The following is a 26,122-nucleotide window of genomic DNA, read 5'->3' as shown; positions in this document are numbered from 1 at the left end:
GGAACTGGGCAGTGGAAATGAACGAGCAGGCCCTCCTACTACACCATGGCTGGAAATGATGCATTGAGTGAGAGACTTTGGAATAGTTATCCCTAAATAGGGTGTCTCCATTAAATCCCTCCCCTCAGGTTTCAGAAACTTGCCAAAAGTGATGCAGAAAAAGCATAAGAGTCAGAGCGGGATGGAGGACACCAATAAAACAAGGCCCCCTTGGGGCTCAAGAGATGGCTCAGAGTTTAAGAGCACTGCTCTTCCAGAGGACCCTGGTTCAATTCCCAAGACTTACATGGCAGCTCACAACTGTCTTTCACTCTGGTTCCAGAGGATCTGACATCCTCACACAGACATTTGAGCAAACAAACACATCAATTCACATTAAAATAAAAAAGGAATCATTTTTTTTTAAAGGAAAGAAATCAAGGTCCTCTAAATGAACAGAATCAATGCACATGTAAACTGAGGCAGCAAGCACAGGGCCTGCATGGGTCTGGACCAGATGGGGTCCTAGAACTGAGAGAAGTGGACTCATGTCCCCATGCCTAACCCAGAGCCAACCTATCTCTATTGATAATGAGTTAAAAAAGAAAGTTTAGTCTTTTTCATGGGAGTTTCACTAGGGAAACAAATTAGTCCATCTTGTGGAGTGGACCTTAAGTCAGTATCTAAGTGGGTAGATACGGAGGGGAGGAGATTTAGGCAGGAACTCAGAGGAGTAGAGGGGTGGGAAATTGGGAAATGGTGGTCAGGATACATATGTGTGTGTGTGTGTGTGTGTGTGTGTGTGTATTTCAATTAAACTATAAATATACAAATTATAAATTTAAATATAAAATGTATATTCAATTAAACTATTTTCAATTAAAGTTTAAAAAAAAGCAGTTCATTAAAAAAATTTTTATTTAGTGTACATTGTCTGCCAGTCAGTGGATGTGTGGCAACAACATGGCTGCCTCACTGCCTGCTGCTCGGAAAGCCACTCAGAAGGTCACCACCTTGGTAGTTTTCCTTCCAGATTGTGAGGAGAAACTGGACACAGATCGGCGGAAGCCTTTGCAGGTATCAGAAGTTCCCACGTGAAATGCATCTGTCCATGTGCCTGATATGCCTCTTACATTGAATTTGAATATGACTATGCCTTCTATGTTTGGTGTTACCCGACTATCACCAGATTCCCAGGAGGATGAATCTGGAACTAAACAGGCAGCAGAAAATGTAAAAGCTTTGATAGATCGAGAGTTGAAGCGCGGCTTTCCTTCTAACAGATTTATTTAGGGGCATTTTTCTCAGGGAGGCACATTATCTTTATACACTGGTTTTTTTTCACATGGCAGAAACTGGCTGGCATCACTGATCTCAGATACTGGCTTCCACTTTGGAATTTGTTTTCACAGGGTCCTATCCTTAACTCAGAAAAAGATATTTCTATTCGCCGGGTACCATGGAGATGTGACCTTTTAGTTCCCCTGATGCTTGATTCTCTTACTGCTGAAAAACTAGAAGCATTGGTAATTGTAGGCAAACAACTTTGAAAAGCTATGAAGGCTTGATGCACAGCTCATGACAGCAGCAATTCATTGATAAAGTCCTACCTCTGATTGATTGACATCACTCCAACGCCTTGTGCAGACATCCACCAGCATCACTGCAGTAGAGCAAAGACCTTCCATTTCTGATCATAAAACTGATGTTTACAGTGTCAAAATGTTTTACAAATATATACCAATGATACGGACTAAATGAGGTCTCCCTCATGGAAAATGGAAGATCCTTTCAAGTTTCTATACTTGTGTTTGCAGTATACAACCCAGAACGTAGTAGTATTAAAGTAGATGAGGTGGAGCAGCTACCAAGATAAAGTGCCACAACCAGAGTTTTATTACATCATTTAAAAACTGCTAGTCTGCACACAGGTCTAAACAAGCTGTTACAATGTAAGTGACTTGTTAGTGCTGTGAGTTAGACTCCGGTTTCACTCCGCAGGTGTTTAGTTGCCACACGGTGTTTATATTTTTTAATGTGTGTGTGTGTGTGTGTGTGTGTGTGTGTGTGTGTGTGTGTGTGCGTGCGTGTGTGTGTGCACACCCTGTCCCTGAAACACACCATTGTGACTCCCTAGCACTCCAACCTTGTCTCTTCATATTCACTTGTGCCGAGGAAGCAGATGTCAGGGGTCCTTGGGTAACCTTTCTACTCCCCACGGTAGATATCAGGGGTCAATAATTTGATGCCAAGTTTTTGGTTAGAGAGAAACCCCAAGTCACATTGAGTCACCTACGTGCGACTCCACTACAGCAAGAACGTAAGGAAGCTCTCTGAAGTCTCAACAGGACCCTCCATGTGAAAAATGGGGAATAGGACAATGAAGCTCTGTGAAATAAACTCTAGTCGAAAAGTGATATTTGGTTCAGGTTCCCTTCTGTAGTGGGGAGAAAGAAGGCAGCAGGTTCTGGCCCTGAAACAGGGCACAGCTGTCCTGAGTGATGCTGTCTGTTTTTCCTTGTGCCCTGTTCATTTAAGAATATGAAGCTGTTTCTTCTCCTAATCCACCTCTTACCACAATCCCCACTGACCACTGTCTTACTCACTTTTATGAGGTGACACCCTTTTTACTGATTCAGAAATTAGGGCTTGCTCTGTTAAGTTACCAATTAATGCAGCAGATCTCTCAAATTAGGGTAAAGGACAAGCTCACTAAAGGAACCCATATCTGCCATATTGGAATGCACTACGCAGTACTTATTATAGCACATTTGAAGCAAATTACTATATGAATAAAGATCAAAAATCCCCAGCGTCAACCTGCTATTGACATCACAGTTTTCTGATTTATTTGTAAGGACAAGCACACCCCCTTTTTATTTTGTTCAGTAACTCTCTCTTAACTTTGCTTGTGTCTGCATGCTTGGCACAATTCCTTATTCTGAGTAGCCTCTTCTATATAAACTGCTGGCCTAGCTCACCTGTGCCCAACTGAACTCTAATACAATAGTTTTGTACATAATTGCTATTTATTAAATATCTCTCTACCAGGTGAACAAGTTGAAAAGCAATATTAAATACATACCCAGGGATTGTCTCATGAAATCGATTAATTACTTTTAACCACACAACTGTTAGGAATATGTTATGAATATAATTATAAAAACAATTCATATTCACTGAAAGTAAATTCATAGTAAAGAAAAAAGTAAAGAAAAAGAGTAATTAGAGTCATGGAGACAGCTCAGCGGATAAAGATACCTGCCCCCAAGTCACATGACATGATATTCATATTTGTTCATGGTCCACATGGTGGGAGGAGAGAATTTACTTCTGCATGTTGTCCTCTGATTTCTACATGCATTCTGTGACACATGGGCATTCACAACTGGACATGTGCCGACATATGCTCAAATGCACAACAAAAATAATTTTTAAAATTGCAAAAATAGAGAGGTCAGTCTTGGGTGTCCTTTCTCAAGAACATCTCTTGTTTTTGAAACAAGGACTGTCACTGGGATCTTACTGATTAGGTTAGGTTGTCTGGTCAGGAAGTGCCAGGGAGCCATCTGTATCCATATCTCCAGTAGTGGGATTCCTACACATGCCACTCTGTCCAGATGCTTTTGTAAGTGTTCAAAGTTGAGTTCAAGTTTTGATGCTAGCATAGCAAGAACTTGACCAACTATTCAACTATCTTTGAAGTCTCATCTTCCTTCCTTCCTTCCTTCCTTCCTTCCTTTTTTTTGATCTTTTTATTTATTAATTAAAAACTTCCACCTCCTCCCCGCCTCCCTTTTCCCTCCCCCCAACTTCCCCCTCCCTCTCTAATTTTTTTTGTTTTTTTTCAAAGTTTATTAAATTATGAAAGTTTCCATTTCCGCCCCTCCTCCCAACACCCTCCCATTCCCCCCCTCCCCCTCCTCCTCCCTCTCCATCCCTAAGAGCTGTCAGGGCTTCCAGTCCTGTGGGAAGTTCAAGTTCCTCCCCCCTCCCTCCAGGTCCAGGAAGGTGAGTATCCAAACAGACTGGATTCCAAAAATCCAGTATATACAGAGGAAACAAGTCCCAGTGTCATTGTCAGTGGCTTTTCAGAAAGGCTCCTGGCCAGCCACATTCAGAGAATCCGGCCACATTCAGAAAATCTGGTTGGATCACATGCTCGTTCAGTCCCAGTCCAACTGGCCTTGGTGAACTCTCATTAGATCAGTCCCCTTGTATCAGTGGGTGATCGCACCCCTCGCGGTCCTCAGTTTTTTTTTCATGTTCTTCCTCCTTCTGCCCCTCATTTGGACCATGGGGGTCTCAGTCCGGTGCTCCAATGTGGGTCTCCGTCTGTATCGCCATCCATCGTCGGATGAAGGATCTATGGTGATAAGCAAAATCTTCATCAGTATGGTTATAGGCCAAGGCCGGTTCAGGCACCCTCTCCTCTGTCTAGAGAACAATCTGGGGATCTCTCCTTGGACCTGGGATCCCATTTATAATCAAGTCTCTTGTAAACCCTAAAATGACTCCCTTAGTTGAGATATATTCTTCCCTGATTCCATATCCATCCTTCCTCCCTCCCCCCATCTCAGTCCCCCGAGTTTTCCCCATTCCTCCCCTAATCCCTTCTCTAACCCTCTCCCCTTCCAACAACCCTCCTACCCACCCCCCCCCAAGCACCCGAGGTTACCTGGGACTCTTGCCTATTTCCAATCTCCAGGAGGATAAGTACATGATTTTCTTCAGGTTCACCTTCTTATTTAGCTTCTCTAGGATCTTGAATAATAGGCTCAAAGACCTTTAATTATGGCTAGAATCCACTTATGAGTGAATACATACCATATTCCTCTTTTTGGGTCTGGCTTACCTCACTCAGTAAAGCGTTTTCTATGTCCATCCATTTGCATGCAAAATTCAAGATGTCATTGTAATCCCCATCAAAATCCCATTAACTTCTTCACAGACCTTGAGAGAATAATAATTAATTTTATATGGAAAAACAAAAAACCCAGGATAGCCAAAACAATCTTATATAATAACGGAACGTCTGGAGGTATAACCATCCCTGACTTCAAACTCTTTTACACAGCTACAGTATTGAAAACAGCTTGGTACTGGCATAAGAACAGAGAAGTCGACCTATGGAATCGAATAGAAGACCCAGATAATAACCCACAAACCTATGAACACTTGATTTTCGACAAGGGGACTAAAGGTATGCAATTAAAGAAGGAAAGCATGTTTAACAAATGGTGCTGGCATAACTGGATGTCAACCTGTAGAAGAATGAAAGTAGATCCTTATCTATCAGCATGCACAAAAATCAAGTCCAAATGGGTTAAAGACCTCAACATTAATCGGACCACTTTGAACCAGATAGAAGAAAAAGTGGGAAGTAGTCTACAAGACATAGGCACAGGAGACCACTTCCTAGGTAGAACCCCAGTAGCACAGACAATAAGAGAATCAATGAATAAATGGGACCTCCTGAAACTGAGAAGCTTCTGTAAAGCAAAGAACACCATCAGTAAGACAAAAAGGCTACCTTCTGACTGGGAGAAGATCTTCACAAACCCCTCATCAGATAAAGGCCTGATCTCCAAAATATACAAAGAACTCACGGAACTAGACACTAAAACTCTAATTAACCCAATTAAAAAATGGGGTGCTGATATGAACAGAGAATTCTCAACAGAAGAACTCCGAATGGCCAAAAGACACTTAAGGTCATGGTCAACATCCTTAGCAATCAGGGAAATACAAATCAAAACAACTATGAGATACCATTTTACACCGGTCAGATTAGCTAAAGTCAAAAACACCAATGATAGCCTATGCTGGAGAGGATGTGGAGAGAGGGGAACTCTCATCCATTGTTGGTGGGAATGCAAACTTGTACAGCCACTGTGGAAATCAGTCTGGCGATTTCTCAGGAAACTGGGAGTCAACCTCCCTCAGGACCCAGCAATTCCACTCTTGGGAATATACCCAAGAGATGCTCTATCATACTCCAAAAGCATTTGTTCAACTATGTTCATAGCAGCACTATTTGTAATAGCCAGAACCTGGAAACAACCTAGGTGCCCCTCAATAGAAGAATGGTTAAAGAAGGTGTGGAACATATATACATTAGAGTTTTACTCAGCGGTAAAAAACAATGACACCTTCCTTCCTTCTTTCCTTCTTTCTTTTTCTTTTAGATTCAAAATAAGCTGTGGTTCTGAAGACAGTGGAGTTATAAAAACATATATAAAATTTTTAAATGAAGCCAGGTGTGGTGGCACAGGCCTTTAATTCCAGCTCTTGGAAGGGAGAGGCAGATGGATCTCTGAGTTCAAGCCCAGTCTGGTCTACTTAGTTTCAGGATAGCCAGGGCTAAGTAGAGAAACCCTGTCTCAAAAGACAAACAAACAACCCCCCCTAAAAGTAAATATGCAAGAAGTAAATCAGCAAATTTTAATTGGTCTGTTGCTGAAGTCAGAAACTCAAAAACGTTTTAGCCTGTAGTGAATTGCCTTTGACAAGTTTTAGAGATACAGGTACGTTTTTGGGGGGCTTGAAGATTAATAACCTATTCATAAAGCAGATATTACATAAAATCGAGGGAGGCCAAACCATCTCTATTTGAATTTTTCCAGTAGATCTTGGAACTTAGGATGAAGACATTCTCTTCAACTGTTTACTATAGATCTCTTACCAGAGCAATGCACAATGACATAAACACAGGACTGAGTCTAAGCTGGCTGTTCCTATGGTTATCAGCAACAGTGTGACAAGTATCAATTTATACTCAAATGAGAATGGCTAAGGGGCAAAGTCACCATCCCCTGAGTGTTTAATAACTAAAGTATATTTACAATTGTACTTTGATAGTGTGTATGATTTCCTTAGAATTATTTCACTCCTTAGTTCCCACCCACTCAGCTCTATCTTTCCCTCTGTTGAAAGAATGCACACAGATTTTAACGGTTACATTTTCAGTGTGCACTGTCTGTTCCCTGGGAATCTAGGGATCACAACAGGACATGACTGCATCCACTCATGTGTAGAGAAACATAAGTATGTGTGAAGTAGGGGAGAAAGAGTGATCGAAGTGTATGAACTGCTGTGTGGGATGGTCTCCTGATGGACAGACAGACCTGTTTTTAAGGGGAACATTTGTTTTCTCTCTCTCTTTGAATCATACATATTACATAGAACACAACATAAAAGGAAAGTGAAATTGGAAAAGTAGGTGCATCTTTCTCAACTAAAGTGTGTAGATGTAATAACACCCAGAAATAAGCAGTTCAAGTATTGTTTCTAAGTATTTCATGGGCCAATGTCTCAATGGTGAAAGCTAGATGAAGAAATGTTCATTAGAAATGCTTCAGTGTGAGCTGTTGGTGGGAATCCTTCAGTGTGAGCTGTTGGTGGGAATCCTTCAGTATGAGTTGTTGGTGGAAATCCTTCAGTGTGAGCTGTTTGTGGAAAATCCTTCTAGGGTCAGTTGCTTGTGGGAAATTCTTCCAGTGTCTGGTTTGAGCAGAGGTAAGGGAAGAATTTTTTTTTAAAAAAAACCTGTGTTTTCTCATTTTACACAGCAAGTTTATTTCCCACTCCCTCCCCTCCTCCTGTTCTCTCTGCCTTCCCTACTACCCTCTATTTCACCCCTAAGTCTTCCCATGGGGAATCAACAAAGTCTAGCCCATTGCCTTGAGGCAGAACTGTAAAGGTAAAATGGACCAGTTACTTGAGGGGCACCAGCAGGCCAAGAGGGCAGCCAGGTCCTATCACCTGAGGACTCTGTGGGTCCCAGGCAATTGTGAGGCAGCGGGTGAGAGACCTCAGCAACTCTGTGGAGAAACAGTCCCAAGAGGAGCTGCAGCAGGTGAGAGACAGAGATGGATAGGCAAGCCATGCAGAGTGAGTTTGGATATAGTTTATTCAGTAAAAGGGAAGGGGAGGGAAAAGGGGGGGGGAGAGTGAAGAGGAGCCAGTAGCCAGCCACCTCTTCCAAAGAGAGAAAAGGTAGAGAGAGAGAGAGAGAGAGAGAGAGAGAGAGAGAGAGAGAGAGAAAGAGAGCAAGAGAGCACACAGGATGGAAGCTGAAAGAAGATCCACTTGCCTAGACAGGAGGGGTGGAGGAGTGGGCGGGGCTTGTTTCTTCATGGGACAGGACAGATTATTACAAGGACCAAGGCCCTCCCCACTATATCTAGGCTGAGCAAGATATCCCTCCAGAGAAAATGGGGGAACAATTTCCTTATATTGACATCTATTCAGAATTTCTTCCTTGTTAACTGAGAAATACTTCCTTGTCACACTTTCAGATACTTAAAGAATTGCATTCTCTGATTTGCCTCATTTGGAAAGTTCTCTACACTGTCCCAGAAACTTTGCCAAACAAAGACAGACAGAAGTGAGGAATAGTCACCTGAAAGAAAAAGGATTTGGGGAATCTGCATCTATTTGGAAGAGAGGCAGAAACATTTCTAGGCAGATTTGACTGTAGTGATACCTCACAACAAAACCCCAAATATGTTAGTGGATTATGGAAAGCAATGCCTATTTCTTTCTTCATGTAACTCAATGAACTGCAGAAAGTATATACTAGGTTCTGAGTTAGGTTCAAGGGTAAGCTTTGTGTCCATTCTTTTTGTGATCAGTTGAATGGAGCAATTTGTGTATGAGCTTTCCATTTCTCATGGTGGAATACAAATCGGATAAAGCAAGAATAGTAAGAATCAGCACTCTTGTCTCCTGGGCCCTGGGAAGACCAGCTACCCCTGTAGCAGTGCCGAGGAGTTCTACCTGGAGAGGTGAGTGGGTGCTAGCCTGGGCGGCCAGCCCAGGAAGAGAGCACAGCCCCTCCCCCCTCAGCTTCTGCTGAAGGATCTTCCGTGTTTCACCGGACCCCTCCCTGCCCCCACTGCCCTGCACTCTTGTCTCCTGGGCCCTGGGAAGACCAGCTAACCCTGTAGCAGTGCTGAGGAGTTCTACCCAGAGAGGTGAGTGGGTGCTAGCCTGGGCGGCCAGCCCGGGAAGAGAGCACAGCCCCTCCCCCCTCAGCTTCTGCTGAAGGATCTTCCGTGTTTCACCGGACCCCTCCCTGTCCCCACTGCCTCTGCACTCTTGTCTCCTGGGCTCTGGGAAGGCCAGCTATCCCAGCTGCAGTGCTGAGGAGCTCTATCCAGAGAGTGCTGAGGAGTTCTATCCAGAGAGTGTGGAGGAGTTTCATCCAGAGAGGTGGAGATGGGCAGGCGCCAATGCAAGAATTCCTCCAACAATCTGAAAGGCAACATGACATCTCCAGAACCCAGGGAGCACGAAATGAGAAGAATTGAACACCCTACTCCAGAAGAAATAGAAGAAATCGACTCTAAGCGGATCTATATGAAAATAATAGAGGAACTTAAACAGGAGGTGAAAATCTGCCGCAAAGAAATGGAAGATAAGTATAACAAAAAGATTGAGGAAATGAGTAAAGAAACGAAAGAGAAATATACCAAAAAGTTTGAAGAAATGAGTAAATCCGTAAATGAAATTCTGGGAAACCAAGAAAAAACAATCAAACAGGTAATGGAAACAGTTCAAGATTTGAAAATTGAAATGGAGTCAATGAAGAAATCACAAATCAAGGGCCGGCTGGCTATGGAAAATCTAGGTAAACGAACAGAGACTTCAGAAACAAGCATAACCATCAGAATACAAGAGATAGAAGAAAGAATCTCAGACTCTGAGGACACCATAGAGAAATTAAGCGCTCTGACCAAAGAAAACAGCAAATCCAACAAATTCTCATCACAAAACATTCAGGAATTGTGGGACACAATAAAAAAACCCAAATCTAAGAATAATAGGGATTGAAGAAGGAGAAGAATTGCAGATCAAAGGCCCAGAAAATATATTCAACAAAATTATAGAAGAAAACTTTTCCAATCTAAAGAACGATATTCCTATGAAGGTACAAGAAGCATACAGAACACCGAATAGACTGGATCAGAAAAAAACATCCCCTTGCCATATGCCACGGACTGACTCAGGGGAGCCACTCAGACCGTGGGAGAACAAGGGTGAAAGCTGCAGGAGAAATCAGGAATCGGCGCAGGAGTGACAGTCATACACACTCTGAGTGAATATGCTGCTGCGATTTTACTTCAGCCAGGCAAAAACTTTTATACCGTTACAATTCAGAAATTTGGCAAAGGCATACATCAGCAAATAAAACAAAAGGAATCAACGTTTCTATTTAACAAGAACAGCAAATTTATGTGTCCATAGTCTGTTCTAAATGTCAGTTGCGGTTATTGCTCAAGGACATGTTAAAACTTGTCCCACACTACTGACCTCAACTCTCCTCCCTACCTGACTCTCCATGGTTTCTCCTGATAAGAGCAACTCCTTTATCACCAAGGAGTTGTCCTAATGATGACCCCCTATTCCCAGAACTGGCTACTTCCTTAAAGGCTATAATAAATGGTAGAGCTCAAAAATGTCCTCAGCAGTCTTGTTCATATCAGCAACTTTTTTGGAAAAGTCTGATCTGTTGGCAAGATGCAAGAATCACACAGAACAGAAAGACAAAGAAAAGACAGCCATATCAGTGCCAAGGGCAGCGAGTTCGAGTCAGTGCAAATGGCGACTCAGGTGGCATCATGACCACAACTGATTGCCAAGGGACAGCCTGGGGCGACAGCTCCGTGGAGCATGATCTCCATTCCTACGGCAACAGTCCGTCCGGTCAGCATTTCTGCTACACTGGCGTGACAGCCGTGGATGTAGCAGGTCCCCGTTTTTCATTTTTAAAATGCAACTCAAACACGTCCTGTTTCACTTGGGCCACTGAGTTGAAAAGACACTTAAGGAGATAGGGGAACAGGAATATCACCAACAGTACTAATAAAATGACTATTCCAATGAGAACAAAATGCTGCACCCAATCTAATGGATTCAAAGCCTTAATTCCTGACTTAATTTCATTAGACAAATCCTGTAGACCCCCTACTTGTAAATGAGCCTGACTAATAGCAGAAATGTCTTTCTGTAATGTAGTTAAATCATGTGTGATGTCATTATCCTTCCAAATACCCCGTAAATGTGCTTTCACCTTGTCCCATGGCTCTGAGCGATTATAAGTCAGTGGTGTGACACAGATTGCTTTAAAGCTTCCATGACAACGTGTGGATAAGGTAGTTTTCAAATTAGCAATATCCTGTCCAAGAGCAAGGACCACTTCTTCTAATACATTAATTTTTGCCTCCAATTTATTGTCAATCGCTGCCTGTTCCATCAATGCAGCCGTAATGTTCTTATTTAATGTATTTACATAATGAGCAGTATGAATTTCTTCTACTAAGGCTGTTGCGGCCACAGCAAAAGTAGTGAGTATTGATATTAATGCTGTTATGCCCACAATAAGCGCAGCCACAAACCACCTAGGCCGCACCAGATCCCTTAACGTATTCAAAACTTGCAGTGCAGAATTATCATACCAGGGATCATCACCCAATTCCACAGGCAGCATGACAAAAGGTGGGCATCTAACAACAAGGAAAACATTCAAATCTTTTGATTCAGCCGAAGTAATGCAATTAGTAAGCTTATAGGAATGACAAACAACTTGATAGGACTTATTTACTTTAGTAATATTAACAAAAGCTGGCTGAGCTAATAACAATGCATTAGGATAAGAAATACATGCCCTGAGTCAGGGACTCAGACTTAGTATGATTAGGTCTTTTTTCCAAAAACATATTAGCAGCAGCAAGTAATCTATACAGGTCAGAGTGCTTCCTAGTAATGTTTCCTTTCTTAGTAAATCATGTGGGCTCCACAAAGCCTGGAGAAAACCATCTTCGTAAGGGCTCTCCTACCCTTTCATATTTATAGTGATGAAATTTCTCCCGATGAGTAATTAACTAATTTTCATAAACATAATGTTGACTTGAAGATATAGAATAATCCCAAATTTCATAGGAGGAATCCTTAGGCTGATATTTGGTGGCTGCATTTGGAAAGCCACAAGTTAGCCATGCAGGAAATTTATTAATAGCTGAGTCCCAAAATTGATCTTTATCCCTATATTTTTGAGTACATGGTTCAATAGGCATGGATGAGACCTGCTCAAACTTTTCTTTATAATTGGATTCTCCTAAGGTCTGCATCTGAATTTCCCAAATCCATCTCTTACCAGCATTTTCCTTATCTGGACCGTCAGTAAGAAAAGTTCTATAGCCCGAACTCAAGCAGAATCTTGGTACCGTTCCGGAGAGTGCAATGCAAATTGGCAAGGAATCAGAACGGCCCTCAAAGGTTATTAAAGAAGACGAACTAATTCTTGCGTCAGAGTCCTGAGCACCTCCCAATCTCCTAGTGTCATTGGTTAAGATTCTGATGGGCTCCCGATCTAGGCAACCAACGGGTTGTAAAATCGGGGGACTAGGGACATAGGCCCAATATGCCATTCCCTGTACTGTAGGGGGAGCAGATATCAAAGCTAAAAAGGCAAGAAAGTACAGGCTGGGTTTTAGGGGCTTTTTCTGCTGGATGAGCAGGCTTTTGGCTTCCTTGACGAGATATTTAACTTTGTCCAGGTGATTTTCGGAGCCTGTGACGGGGTTAGTTTCATTTTCTTCGTCTGACGCACCAGATGTCTCGTCTGTCTCTGCAGCTTTCTCCTTTGTCGTCACCTCTCCTGGCACTGGCTGGACAAGTCTGTCTGGTATCCAGATGTGGGAGTCGGCATCCTGTGGGAATACACAAGCATACCCTCGTCCCGATGTTATTAGGACGTCTGGTCCTCTCCATTGACCAGATAGCAGATCTTTCCATAGGACTTTTGGCAGGACAGAATTAAACTCACAGGTCCAATGCACCATTGCAGGTGTCAATCCTTTATCATTTGTATTTAAGTGATTTAATACAAATAAGGTGTGTGATAATAAATGATGAGGAGCAAAATATTCATGTGCTCTCTGAAGCCTTTCAATCTGTAATTTTAATGTTTGATGTGCTCTTTCAATAATTGCCTGGCCCTGGGGGTTATATGGGATGCCTGTAGTATGTATAATGTGCCATTGTGCACAAAAAGTTTCAAAAGCTTTAGAAACATAAGCGGGACCATTATCTGTCTTTACCTGTGAAGGCATTCCCATGATCTGAAAACATAAAGTGAGATGTTGAATAACATCCTTAACAGCTTCTGTGCGTGCTGAAGCAACTAGGTAATGAGAAAAAGTATCAACAGTCACATGTACATAGCATAATCTTCCAAAGGAGGGTACATGTGTTACATCCATTTGCCACAGCACATTAGGTTTCAACCCTCTAGGGTTGACTCCCATTTTTAAGGGATGATGTACAGGGGGACACTGCTGACATTGTTTAACAATGTCTCTTGCCTGTTCTCTAGTAATTTTAAACATTCTTCTCAAAGCCAGTGCATTTTGATGATACACAGCGTGACTCTCTTGAGCTTCTTGTATTGTGAATGCACCTTTTTGTGTATAAAAATCAGCCATAGCATTGCCATGAGCTAAAGGCCCAGGCAAATTGCTATGCCCTCGAATATGTCCTATAAAAAATTTCTGAGTCCTCTGATGAATTAACTGTTGTAACTCTTACAACAAGGGGAGAATAGGGGATCTTCCAGACAATAGAGCTGTCTCTATTGCTGGACAAAGTGTAATCACATATTTAGAATCTGAATATAAATTAAATGTCTGGGGGAATTTTTTGAAGGCTAAAATTACAGCTCGAATTTCTGCTTGCTGTGCAGACGACCTGGTCCCTGTTTCTACATGTACAACACCCTCATGTGTGAAAACCACAGCCCTTCCTGAGGAAGAACCGTCTGTAAAAATACAGAGGGCCCCGTCTAGGGGCTCAGAAGAGACCCTGACAGGAAAAATGACCTCCACACACTTAGCAAATTCCACCAAAGAATGTCTGGGAAAATGATACAATATCTGTCCTACAAAACCTTGCAGGGACAATATCCAGTCCTCATTATGTTGCATCAATTGATCTACTTGATTTTTATTGTATGGTGTCACAATAATTTTTGGTTCATAGCTAAACATATCTCTGGATCTTTGTCTTCCTTCACTAATAAGTAAGGAGCACATATAGGGATAATCGGCTAACATTTTTGACTGTGTGTGTGGTAAATGTAGCCACTCCAACACTCCCTGTTGCCATAGACACACTGTAGGGGTGTAGGATGTTGCAAAAATTAACAAGGACCACGGTAGAGAATAATCAATCTGTTTTACCCTAGCTTTAGTTAAGGCTTCTTCCACTAGAGATATGGCCTGCAAAGCCTCAGGAGTCATGCAACGGGGGGATTTTGGATTAGGATCCCCGTGCAGGATGGAAAACAGAGGACTAAGAGCTCCTGTAGTAATTTTTAAATAAGGCCTTATCCAATTAATATCTCCTAATAACTTTTGAAAATCATTTAATGTTTTTAATCTATCCTTCCTAATAGTCAATTTCTGGGTGTTAATATATTCATTATGGATGCTTTGTCCAAAATAACTTAAAGGACGATTTCTCTGTATTTTTTCAGGCGCAATTACTAGACCATGTAAAGTTAGTTCTTGTATTGTATCTGTTAACAATACTTCTAATGTTTCCTTATCATTATGAGCAAGTAAAATATCGTCCATGTAAGCTGCTTTATATTTTTGCCTAATATTCTTTAAAGCTTGATCCACAAACTTTTGACATAATGTAGGAAAATTTTTCATTCCCTGTGGGAGGGTGACCCATTGGTACCTCCTAAAAGGTTGTTTAAAGGTAATAGAAGGGACGCTGAAGGCAAAATGCTCACAATCTGCTGGATTCAATTGGATGGTAAAGAAACAGTCTTGTAAATCTATGACAATAATATTCCAGCCCTGAGGTACAGCCACTGGAGATGGTAATCCTGGCTGTAAAGGTCCCATATCTTTCATTACTGCATTGACTGCCCTAAGATCTTGCAACAGTCTCCATTTCCCTGATTTCTTCTTAATAACAAACACAGGAGTATTCCAAGGGCTATTGGACTCCACTATGTGTCCCTGTTACAGCTGTTCCTGGACTAATTGTTCAATAACCTCCACCTCTTCTTGATTTAGGGGCCACTGACTCACCCATATAGGCTCTTGAGTCAGCCATTCTATCTTGTCAGCATATAAACCTTCTGCAGTGGCCCCTATATAAAACTTTGCACACTCAATTGATCAGATGTTACTAATCGCACATCTAGGGATTCCAACATGTCTCTTCCCCATAATGTAAAAGGAAGAGAGGGTATCACATAAGGTCGTATCAATCCTTCTTTCCCATCACTCTCCCATTTTAGATGTGCAGAGCTTTGCATAACTCCTGGAGCGTATCCCAGGCCAAGAAGAGAGGACCCTGTTTTATGTATGGGCCATGAACTAGGCCAGTCTGCGGCAGAGACACAAGTTCTGTCCGCGCCGGTGTCCAGCAGGCCTTTGAACTTACGCCCATTTAGCTTAATTATTTTAAATGGGCGTTCACCTAATTCCTGAATCCAAAGAACCCCTTCAGTGGACCCAAACTGTCCTTGCCCTCGTTTGCTCCTCAAAACTTTATTAGATAAATTAACATAGGGTAGCAATAATAGTTGAGCAATTCTTTGTCCCTTGTGGATCTGAATAGTTTCAGACAATGGTTTCACCATGACCTCAATGTCATTTTCTGTATCTGCATCTATGATACCTGGCACAACCTCAAAATTCTTTCGATAGTTGGAACTTCTTCCTACAACAAGTCCCACAGTTTGTGGCAACAATGTTCCTTTCACTGATGTGGTTACTAAGGCAATGTCATCCCATTTAGAAAGAATCATGTCCCTTGAGCTGGCCAAATCAAGGCCAGCACTACCTGGCGTTGCTCTAGGCAACTCATGTATGGTAAACTCTGGAGCATCAGGATTTAAAGTTCCTGGCTCTGATTCCTTGGCTGGTTTCTCCTCTCCCTTTGGTGCGGGGTTAGGAGAGCATCTCTGACCTAGTTTTTTGACTCTTTCAGTTCCTCTTTTCCCTCCTTAGGGAGGGGGGAACCGTCCTTGTGAAACTTTGACTTGCATTCATTTTTCCAGTGCTTCCCCTTTTTACATCTGAGGCACAAGCCAGGGGTTCCCTTTTGCCCTGTTCCTTTTGGCCTCTTGCAGTCTTTCTGCATATGGCCTGGTTTTCCACAGTTATAGCATGTGGGAGATGAGGTGTCTTTTGAGCCTCCCCCATAAGTCTTTTTTACATAGGCGCTGAATTTCTGTCCTTTCATGGCTGCAGCGTAGGCCATCCCTTGAACTACGGCTTGTGAGGCATCTAGACATGCTTTGATATAGTCCTGAATGGTTCCTGTTTTTCTTTGTGGGTGTATTAAATCTTGACATAGAGCATTGGCATTCTCCCAGGCTAACTGTTTCAACAAAATATCCGTTCCTTCAGAAGGAGGAAGCATTCTATGAATAGCCTCCTCAAGCCGGGAGATGAATTCCTGACAGGGTTCTTTGGTACCCTGTCTAATACTAGCCAATGCTCCTCCCTTGGTTCCTGGAGGAGGTAATTTGCACCATGCCTGTACTGCATTTTGTGTGATTGCCTCAAGAACTTCTTTTGGTATTCTAGTTTGAGATTGAGGCGTTGCATAACCTTCTGTCCCCATCAGCATGGACATTGTGGGCTTAGGACCTCTCTTTTCAAGGGACTGAGTTACAGTCTCTCTTGATCGATCCTCATACTCAGTTCTCTATAATATGTAATCTCCAGGTGACAAAGTTGCCTTGGCAGTCTGTAGCCAGTCATAAGGTGTGAGCCACAGGCTTGCAACCATGTCAAGAACTTGTAAAGTATAAGGTGCAGAGGCTCCTACAGTCTTAACGGCACTCTGTAATTCTTTTAATGTTTTTAACGGCAAAGGTTCCCATATAGGAATGTCATCTTCCCCTAATCGTTCTGAAACAGGGAAGGTGGCAAAGGTAGTGTCGCCTAATTTACGAGCCTCAGCCACTGCACCTTGGAATCCTAAAGGGGGTAGAGGGGGTCGGCTGTGGCTCTTAGTAGGCCTTGTTTTTCTCATATCTAAAGGCTTATTGTTTGAATGATCTCTAAAATCGTCCTCAAATTCCTGCTCTGCCATCTGATCATCCAATTCCTATTCATCATTGTTGCTATCAGCTTTTTCTAGCTGTGTATACGTGGTTGGGGCCCCTTTTTTATTAAGGGGCTCCTTCTCCTCTTCTGTGCCATCCTCAGGTCCGACCTTGTCATATACAGGGGAACCAGAGCCAGTACTGGAGGTTGTTTCTCTAACAAGTCCCTCAAATGGAGTCTCTTCTGTAAGGATCTCTCGTAACTGCAACCACAAAGAAAACGCTTGCGGAGGTAGCGTTTTTTCTCCATTCTTTTCAACATATTGGCGCATTTCTTTACCGACCCTTTTTCATTCTTCCAGGGTCATGGTACCTTCCTCCATAAACCAAGGGCTAACATTCTTAATAAACATCATGAACTGCCCTAACGTTTTTGATGACACCAGGAACCCTGACTTAGTTAACATTCTCTGTAACATAGTTACCAGCATTTTTTCATTCTTTGTCATAGATTGCCCCATGATTTCCTGTGATTACCCACTCGTAACCAGTGATCCTTTACTGGCGGACCTGCAGTGTCCTGGTAGGAGCCGTTCCCGATCTCTATAAAGAAGGGGAAAAGAAAGAAATTACCTGTCCTTCAGGTCCCTGTTCGGGTGCCACATGCCACGGACCGGCTCAGGGGAGCCACTCAGACCGTGGGAGAACAAGGGTGAAGGCTGCAGGAGAAATCAGGAATCGGCGCAGGAGTGACAGTCAGACACACTCTGAGTGAATATGCTGCTGCGATTTTACTTCAGCCAGGCAAAAACTTTTATACCATTACAATTCAGAAATTTGGCAAAGGCATACATCAGCAAATAAAACAAAAGGAATCAACGTTTCTATTTAACAAGAACAGCAAATTTATGTGTCCATAGTCTGTTCTAAATGTCAGTTGCGGTTATTGCTCAAGGACATGTTAAAACTTGTCCCACACCACTGACCTCAACTCTCCTCCCTACCTGACTCTCCATGGTTTCTCCTGATAAGAGCAACTCCTTTATCACCAAGGAGTTGTCCTAATGATGACCCCCTATTCCCAGAACTGGCTACTTCCTTAAAGGCTATAATAAATGGTAGAGCTCAAAAATGTCCTCAGCAGTCTTGTTCATATCAGCAACTTTTTTGGAAAAGTCTGATCTGTTGGCAAGATGCGAGAATCACACAGAACAGAAAGACAAAGAAAAGACAGCCATATCAGTGCCAAGGGCAGCGAGTTCGAGTCAGTGCCAATGGCGACTCAGGTGGCATCATGAGCACAACTGATTGCCAAGGGACAGCCTGGGGCGACAGCTCCGTGGAGCATAATCCCCAATCCTACGGCAATAGTCCGTCTGGTCAGCATTTCTGCTACACTGGCGTGACAGCCGTGGATGTAGCAGCCATATAATAATCAAAACACAAAACATACAGATTAAAGAAAGAATATTAAGAGCTGCAAAGGAAAAAGGTCAAGTAACTTATAAAGGTAAACCTATCAGGCTTACACCGGACTTCTCTATGGAAACCATGAAAGCCAGAAGATCCTGGATAGAGGTACTGCAGAAAGTAAGAGACCATGGATGGAAGCCCAGACTACTATACCCAGCCAAGCTATTGTTCACTATCAACGGAGAAAACAAAATATTCCAGGATAAAAATAAATTTAAACAATTCGTAGCCACAAATCCAGCCTTACAGAAAGTAATAGAAGGAAAATCGCAACCCAAGGAATCCAACATTGCCATCACTGCCTTCAATAACCCAGACATCTAGCGACCCTTCACAACCACAACTCGAAGAAGAGAAACACACAAACTCTACTACACATACACACACACACACAAAAAGTAATAACCGGAATCAACAACCACTGGTGATTAATATCACTTAATATTGATGGACTCAACTCACCTATAAAAAGGCACAGATTAAGAGATTGGATACGAAAACAGGATCCAACATTCTGCTATTTACAAGAAACACACCTCAAACACAAAGATAGACATCTACTCAGAGTAAAGGGTTGGGAAAAGGTTTTCCAACACACGGACCTAAGAAACAAGCTGGTGTGGCCATTCTAATATCTATCAAAATCGACTTCAAACTAAAATCAATCAGAAGAGATGGAGATGGACATTTCATACTCATAACAGGAACAATTCATCAGGAGGAAGTCTCAGTACTGAATATCTATGCCCCTAATATAAAAGCACCCACTTATGTAAAAGAAAAACTTTTAGAACTCAAGGCAGTCATCAAACCACACACACTAATAGTAGGAGACTTCAACACACCTCTCTCACCAAAGGACAGGTCAATCAAACAGAAACTCAACAGAGAAATAAGAGAATTACTAGAGGTAATGAATCAAATGGACTTAACAGATATCTATAGAACATTCCACCCAAATAGGAAAGAATATACCTTCTTATTTGCAGCTCATGGAACCTTCTCGAAAATTGACCACATGCTCGGTAACAAAGCAAACTTCCACAGATACAAAAAAATTTTAGTAACCACCTGTGTCTTGTCGGATCACCATGGTATAAAGTTAGAATTCAATAACAATTCAAATACCAGAAAGCCTACAAACGCGTGGAAGTTGAACAGTCAACTACTGAATCATCCCTGGGTCAAGGAAGAAATAAAGATAGAAATTAAAGTCTTCCTTGAATTTAATGAAATTAAAGACACAACATACTCAAACCTAGGGGACACAATGAAAGCAGTGCTAAGAGGAAAGTTCATAGCACTAAGTGTCCATTTAAAGAAAACGGAGAAAGCACATATTGGAGTCTTAACAGCACACCTGAAAACTCTGGAAAAAAGAGAAGCAGACTCTCCCAGGAGGAGTAGAAGACTGGAAATAATCAAACTGAGGGCTGAAATCAACAAAATAGAAACACAGAAAACAATCCAAAAAATCAACGAAACAAAAAGTTGGTTCTTGGAGAAAATCAACAAGATTGACAAACCCCTAGCCAAACTAATCAAAAGGCAGAGAGAGAACACTCAAATTAATAAGATCAGAAATGAAAAGGGGGACATAACAACAGACACAGAGGAAATTCAGAGAATCATTAGATCTTACTACGAAAGTTTATATGCCACAAAGTTGGAAAAAGTACAAGAAATGGATTGGTTTTTAGATAAATACCATTTACCAAAGCTAAATCAAGACCAGGTGAACAATCTAAATAGACCTGTTAGTCGTGAAGAATTAGAAGCTGTTATCAAAAACCTCCCGACCAAAAAAAGCCCAGGGCCAGATGGTTTCAATGCAGAATTCTACCAGAACTTCCAAGAAGAGCTGATACCTACACTCCTTAAGGTATTTCACAATATAGAAACATAAGAGTCATTGCCAAACTCTTTTTATGAAGCTACAGTTACCTTGATACCAAAACCACATAAAGACACAACCAAGAAAGAGAATTACAGGCCTATCTCACTCATGAACATCGATGCAAAAATTCTCAACAAAATCCTGGCAAACCGATTCCAAGAACACATTAGAAAAATTATCCATTATGATCAAGTAGGCTTCATCCTAGAAATGCAGGGCTGGTTCAACATATGCAAATCTATCAATGTAATCCATCATATAAATAAACTGAAAGAAAAAAACCAAATGATCATTTCATTAGATGCTGAAAAAGCATTTGACAAATCCAACATCCCTTTATGATAAAGGTGTGGAAGAGATTGGGGATACAAGGATCATACCTAAATATAATAAAAGCTATTCACAGCAAGCCAACAGCTAACATCAAACTGAATGGAGAGAAACTCAAAGCCATTCCATTGAAATCAGGAACAAGACAAGGCTGTCCACTCTCCCCATACCTCTTCAATATAGTGCTAGAAGTTCTAGCAATAGCAATACGACAACATAAGGGGATCAAGGGGATTCAAATTGGAAAAGAAGAAGTTAAACTCTCGTTATTTGCAGACGATATGATAGTATACATGAGCGACCCCAAAAACTCTACCAAAGAACTCCTACAGCTGATAAACACCTTTAGTAATGTGGCAGGATACAAGATCAACTCCAAAAAATCAGTTGCCCTCCTATACACAAAGGATAAAGAAGCAGGGAGGGAAACCAGAGAAACTTCACCTTTCATGATAGCCACAAATAGCATAAGATATCTTGGGATAACTCTGACCAAGGAAGTGAAAGACCTATTTGACAAGAACTTTAAGTCTTTGAAGAAAGAAATAGAGGAGGATACCAGAAAATGGAAAGATCTCCCTTGCTCTTGGATTGGGAGGATCAACATAGTAAAAACGGCAATTCTATCAAAAGTAATCTATAGATTCAATGCAATCCCCATCAAAATCCCATCAAACTTCTTCACAGACCTTGAGAGAACAATAATCAAGTTTATATGGAAAAACAAAAACCCAGGATAGCCAAAACAATCTTATATAATAAAGCAATGTCTGGAGGTATAACCATCCCTGACTTCGAACTCTATTACACAGCTACAGTATTGAAAACAGCTTGGTACTGGCATAAGAACAGAGAAGTCGACCTATGGAATCGAATAGAAGACCCAGATATTAACCCACAAATCTATGAACCCTTGATTTTCGACAAGGGGGCTAAAGGTATGCAATGGAAGAAGGAAAGCATCTTTAACAAATGGTGCTGGCATAACTGGATGTCAACCTGTAGAAGAATGAAAGTAGATCCATATCTATCACCATGCACAAAAATCAAGTCCAAATGGGTTAAAGACCTCAACATTAATCAGACCACTTTGAACTAGACATAAGAGAAAGTGGGAAATAGTCTACAAGATATAGGCACAGGAGGCCACTTCCTAAGTAGAACCCCAGTAGCACAGACAATAAGAGAATCAATGAATAAATGGGACCTCCTGAAACTGAGAAGCTTCGCAAAGGACACCGTCAGTAAGACAAAAAGGCTACCTTCTGATTGGGAGAAGATCTTCACCAACCCCTCATCAGATAAAGGCCTGATCCCCAAAATATACAAAGAACTCATGAAACTAGACACTAAAACTCTAATTAACCCAATTAAAAAATGGGGTGCTGATCTGAACAGAGAATTCTCAACAGAAGAACTTCAAATGGCCAAAAGACACTTAAGGTCATGGTCAACATCCTTAGCGATCAGGGAAATGCAAATCAAAACAACTATGAGATACCATTTTACACCGGTCAGATTAGCTAAAGTCAAAAACACCAATGATAACCTATGCTGGAGAGGATGTGGAGAGAGGGGAACTCTCATTCATTGTTGGTGGGAATGCAAACTTGTACAGCCACTGTGGAAATCAGTGTGGCGGTTTCTCAGGAAACTGGGAGTCAACCTCCCTCAAGACCCAGCAATTCCACTCTTGGGAATATACCCAAGAGATGCCCTATCATACCACAAAAGCATTTGTTCAACTATGTTCATAGCAGCACTATTTGTAATAGCCAGAATCTCGAAACAACCTAGGTGCCCCTCAATAGAAGAATGGTTGAAAAAGGTGTGGAACATATATACATTAGAGTTTTTCTCAGCGGTAAAAAAAATGACATCTTGAATTTTGCATGCAAATGGATGGACATAGAAAATGCTTTACTGAGTGAGGTAAGCCAGACCCAAAAAGAGGAATATGGTATGTATTCACTCATAAGTGGATTCTAGCCATAATTAAAGGTCTTTAAGCCTATTATTCGTGATCCTAGAGAAACTGAATAAGAAGGTGAACCTGAAGAAAATCATGTAGTTATCTGCCTGGAGATTGGAAATAGACAAGAGTGCCAGGTAACCTCGGGTGCATGGGGGGGTGGGGGGGTTGTTGGAAGGGGAGCGGGTTAGAAAGAAGGGAGTAGGGGAGGAATGGGGAAAGCTCGGGGGACTGGGATGGGGGGGAAGGATGGATATGGGATCAGGGAAGTATATATCTCAACTAAGGGAGTCATTTTAGGGTTTACAAGAGACTTGATTATAAAGGGGATCCCAGGTCCAAGGAGAGATCCCCAGATTGTTCTCTGGACAGAGGAGAGGGTTCCTGAACCGACCTTGGCCCACAACCATACTGATGAATATTTTGCATTTCACCATAGAAACCTCATCTGGCGATGGATGGAGATAGAGACAGAGACCCACATTGTAACACTGGACTTAACTCCCTAGGACCAAACGAGAAGCAGAAGGAAAGAGAACGTGAACAAAGAAGACAAGACCAGAGGGAACCTTCATCTGACGATGGATGGCGATACAGATGGAGACCCACATTGGAACACCGGACTGAGCCCCCCAAGGTCCAAATGAGGAGCAGAAGGAGGAAGAAAATGAAAAATGAAATCAGCCCACAAGGGGTGCCATCACCCACTGATACAAGGGGACTGATCTAATGAGAGTTCACCAAGGCCAGTTGGACTGGGATTGAACGAGCTCGTGATCCAACCAGATTCTCTGAATGTGGCCGGATTCTCGGAATGTGGCTGGCCAGGAGTCTTTCTGAAAAGCCATTGACAATGACACTGGGACTTGTTTCCTCTGCATATACTAGATTTTTGGGATCCAGTCTGTTTGGATACTCACCTTCCTGGACCTGGAGGGAGTGGGGAGGAACTTGAACTTCCCACAGGACAGGAAACCCTGACTGCTCTTTGGGATGGAGAGAAAGGAGGAGAGGGAGTGGGGGGAGTGGGAGGGTGTTGCGAAGAGGGGCGGAAATGGAAACTTTTATAATTTAATAAAGTTTGTATTAAAAAAAAGAATAGTAAGAATCTGAAATGCCTTTAAGAATTCTGTGTTATTACTATGCGTGAGAACTGACCACAAGATATACAACAAAACCCACTTTAAGAGTTCTATTAATAAAAAGTGACGAAAGTGAGAGGAGGAGTGCTAATATTATTATTATCAATTAGATGGTACACCTTAGGAGGAATCATCCTTATAATAATTCACAAGTAAAAATACCCAGTTCAACTGGATGTTTTCATGAGATTAAACACATCACATTACAGGCCGTGGAGAATCTCTCCACACCCATTCAACCATGCCAGATACCACAGAAAGATAGCAGCAACAGAAGCAAAAGACATTCTGTACACTGTGGTCTCAGGGGCCTTGAGTAACCAAAATTCCAGTAGGAGGGTCAGGTAAATACCATGAGTGGCACCTAATAACCATATTAAGAACTAGGTCTCAGTATACAAGCAAAAGGCAAGCAATCACCGCACCCTGACACTGTATGAGGCAATTTGCCTGGGTCAACTCCTATCCCTCCTCCCCTACAGGTCATAACCAAATAAGGAGAAGCCTAGGATTTGTCCAGATCTGCCCTAGAATAGAGAAGCTACAGCTTTAGCCTCCCTTTGCTCACCCTAACTAACTAGAAATGTACTAATACGATTGTCTTTTGCACAAGCCAATCCAAAGAAGAATGTTACACTGCTTTTAAAATTCCTTTGATTGTGCTTAAAAGGAGCCTATTTTGCCTCTTTGTCGGATGTGCGGTCACCATTTTGCTTTTTGTCGGATGTGCGGTCCCAGTACACTGTTACCTTTACCTTCTAGCTAGTACATGCTCTTGCTGATTAATCGTGTCTGGCGGTCTTCTCAGGACTTCCTGAGGACCCTAAGAGTGGGTCCTCAAGACCTTGAACTTCAGTTGCCATTTGCTGCTTCTCTGACATGGCCACCAGCAATTGGGGGGATTTGAAGTTTTGGCTTTGTAGATTAGAATGCACAATGGTACTGGACAAATAGCTGAGAAAGAAAGAGTATTCTGGGGAGTCTCTAGAAAGTGTGGGGGGGGAAGCACACTGGAAACTTTTCTTGTCAATTGGGGCAGAGAAGGAACAACCCAGTGTTAACTCTATGAACATACTTGACCGAGTCATGTGTTCTCCTTCCCAAGCAAACTGCTCTGGGAATATAGTCTCTCTCCACTTCTCACCATTTTCTACGATGGAAGCCTTGGTTAAAGAACTGAACGTGGAGCTGACAGCAGGTAAGCATTTTAATGAAATTGAACAGTTTTTGTTTAAATAAGAAGAAGGTTAAAATACCAAGGACTCGAGCTTGAACATTCATCTTCGACTCCCTAAACCAAGCAGGTTCATGTTAGACTTTAGTTTCAGTTTCTATTTCCCTTGCCCACTAGTAAATGCAGGAAAAGGGGAAGGAAGGGCTGTTTTGGATGTGGGGAAATCCAACCATCTGCATTGGCAAGGATACACAGCCTGGGTGTGGACTGTTTTATGTTGGTGTAGGTCTCTCCTGCTCCATCTGAGAGGGATCATTTCCCCAGAGTTCTGCAATGTGTGGAGGGGAAGGAGGAGGCCACACTGTAGATGCAGTTGTCTAGATTCAAGAGGCCATGGGACCCAGAACACTGACTGGCAATGACTGATTGGTAGTGCTCTCTGGGAAGCCCCACAGACAGATGTGCATGCTGTGCCGTTCTGCTTTCTTCTGTTGGGCAGTGGTGATGGAACGAGTTCCCTGGGAAAAGCCAGCAGTCTTCCTGTATAACTTCTTCCTTTTCTAAATGTGACTAAAGAGAGTTTGGAGTAGGAAGTTCCCAAAGATGAATGAAGTTCTGTCATTAAGACACAAATTAAAAAGAAATAGTTTGAAAGGGCCGAGGAGGTAGCTCTGTTGTTGGTGTCCTTGTCTACCAGGCATAGAAACCTGGGCTTAGTTCTGAGCACCTCATGCAATCACCTGGGATGGCTTATGCCTGAAATCTCAACACTTGGAAAGTGGAGGCCAGAGGATCGGGAGTTCAAAGCCATCCATTGAATCTCTGCCAGGCGGGAGGGCAGCTTAGGTTTTATAAGACCCTGTTTCTTATAAGAACAGAAAGCAAAAACCAAACCAAACAAACAGCCCCCAAACTACAAAATACCTATCATGATAATAAAAATAAGAAATCAATCTTCCCCTGACAGATAGAGCAAATAAATAGAAGGGAACTCATTCCCACTCCCACCTCACTGCCATTTTTCAAGTATAGCACTAACTTAAACTGTTTTCCCTCCAGCAAAGCCTGAATCTAT

The 26,122-nt window shown here is 42.1% G+C and overlaps 1 pseudogene; it reads left to right on the top strand.

Moving 5' to 3' along the window:
* Nucleotides 1-927: 927 nt before the first annotated feature.
* LOC148119332 (acyl-protein thioesterase 1 pseudogene) lies at nucleotides 928-1,603 on the top strand (annotated as a pseudogene).
* The last annotated feature ends 24,519 nt before the right edge of the window (nucleotides 1,604-26,122 follow it).

This window comes from Myodes glareolus, chromosome 17 (genome assembly GCF_982192425.1).
Source record: "Myodes glareolus chromosome 17, mMyoGla1.1, whole genome shotgun sequence".
Classification (NCBI taxonomy): domain Eukaryota; kingdom Metazoa; phylum Chordata; class Mammalia; order Rodentia; family Cricetidae; genus Myodes; species Myodes glareolus.
This window is presented reverse-complemented; position numbering and strand designations above follow the sequence as displayed.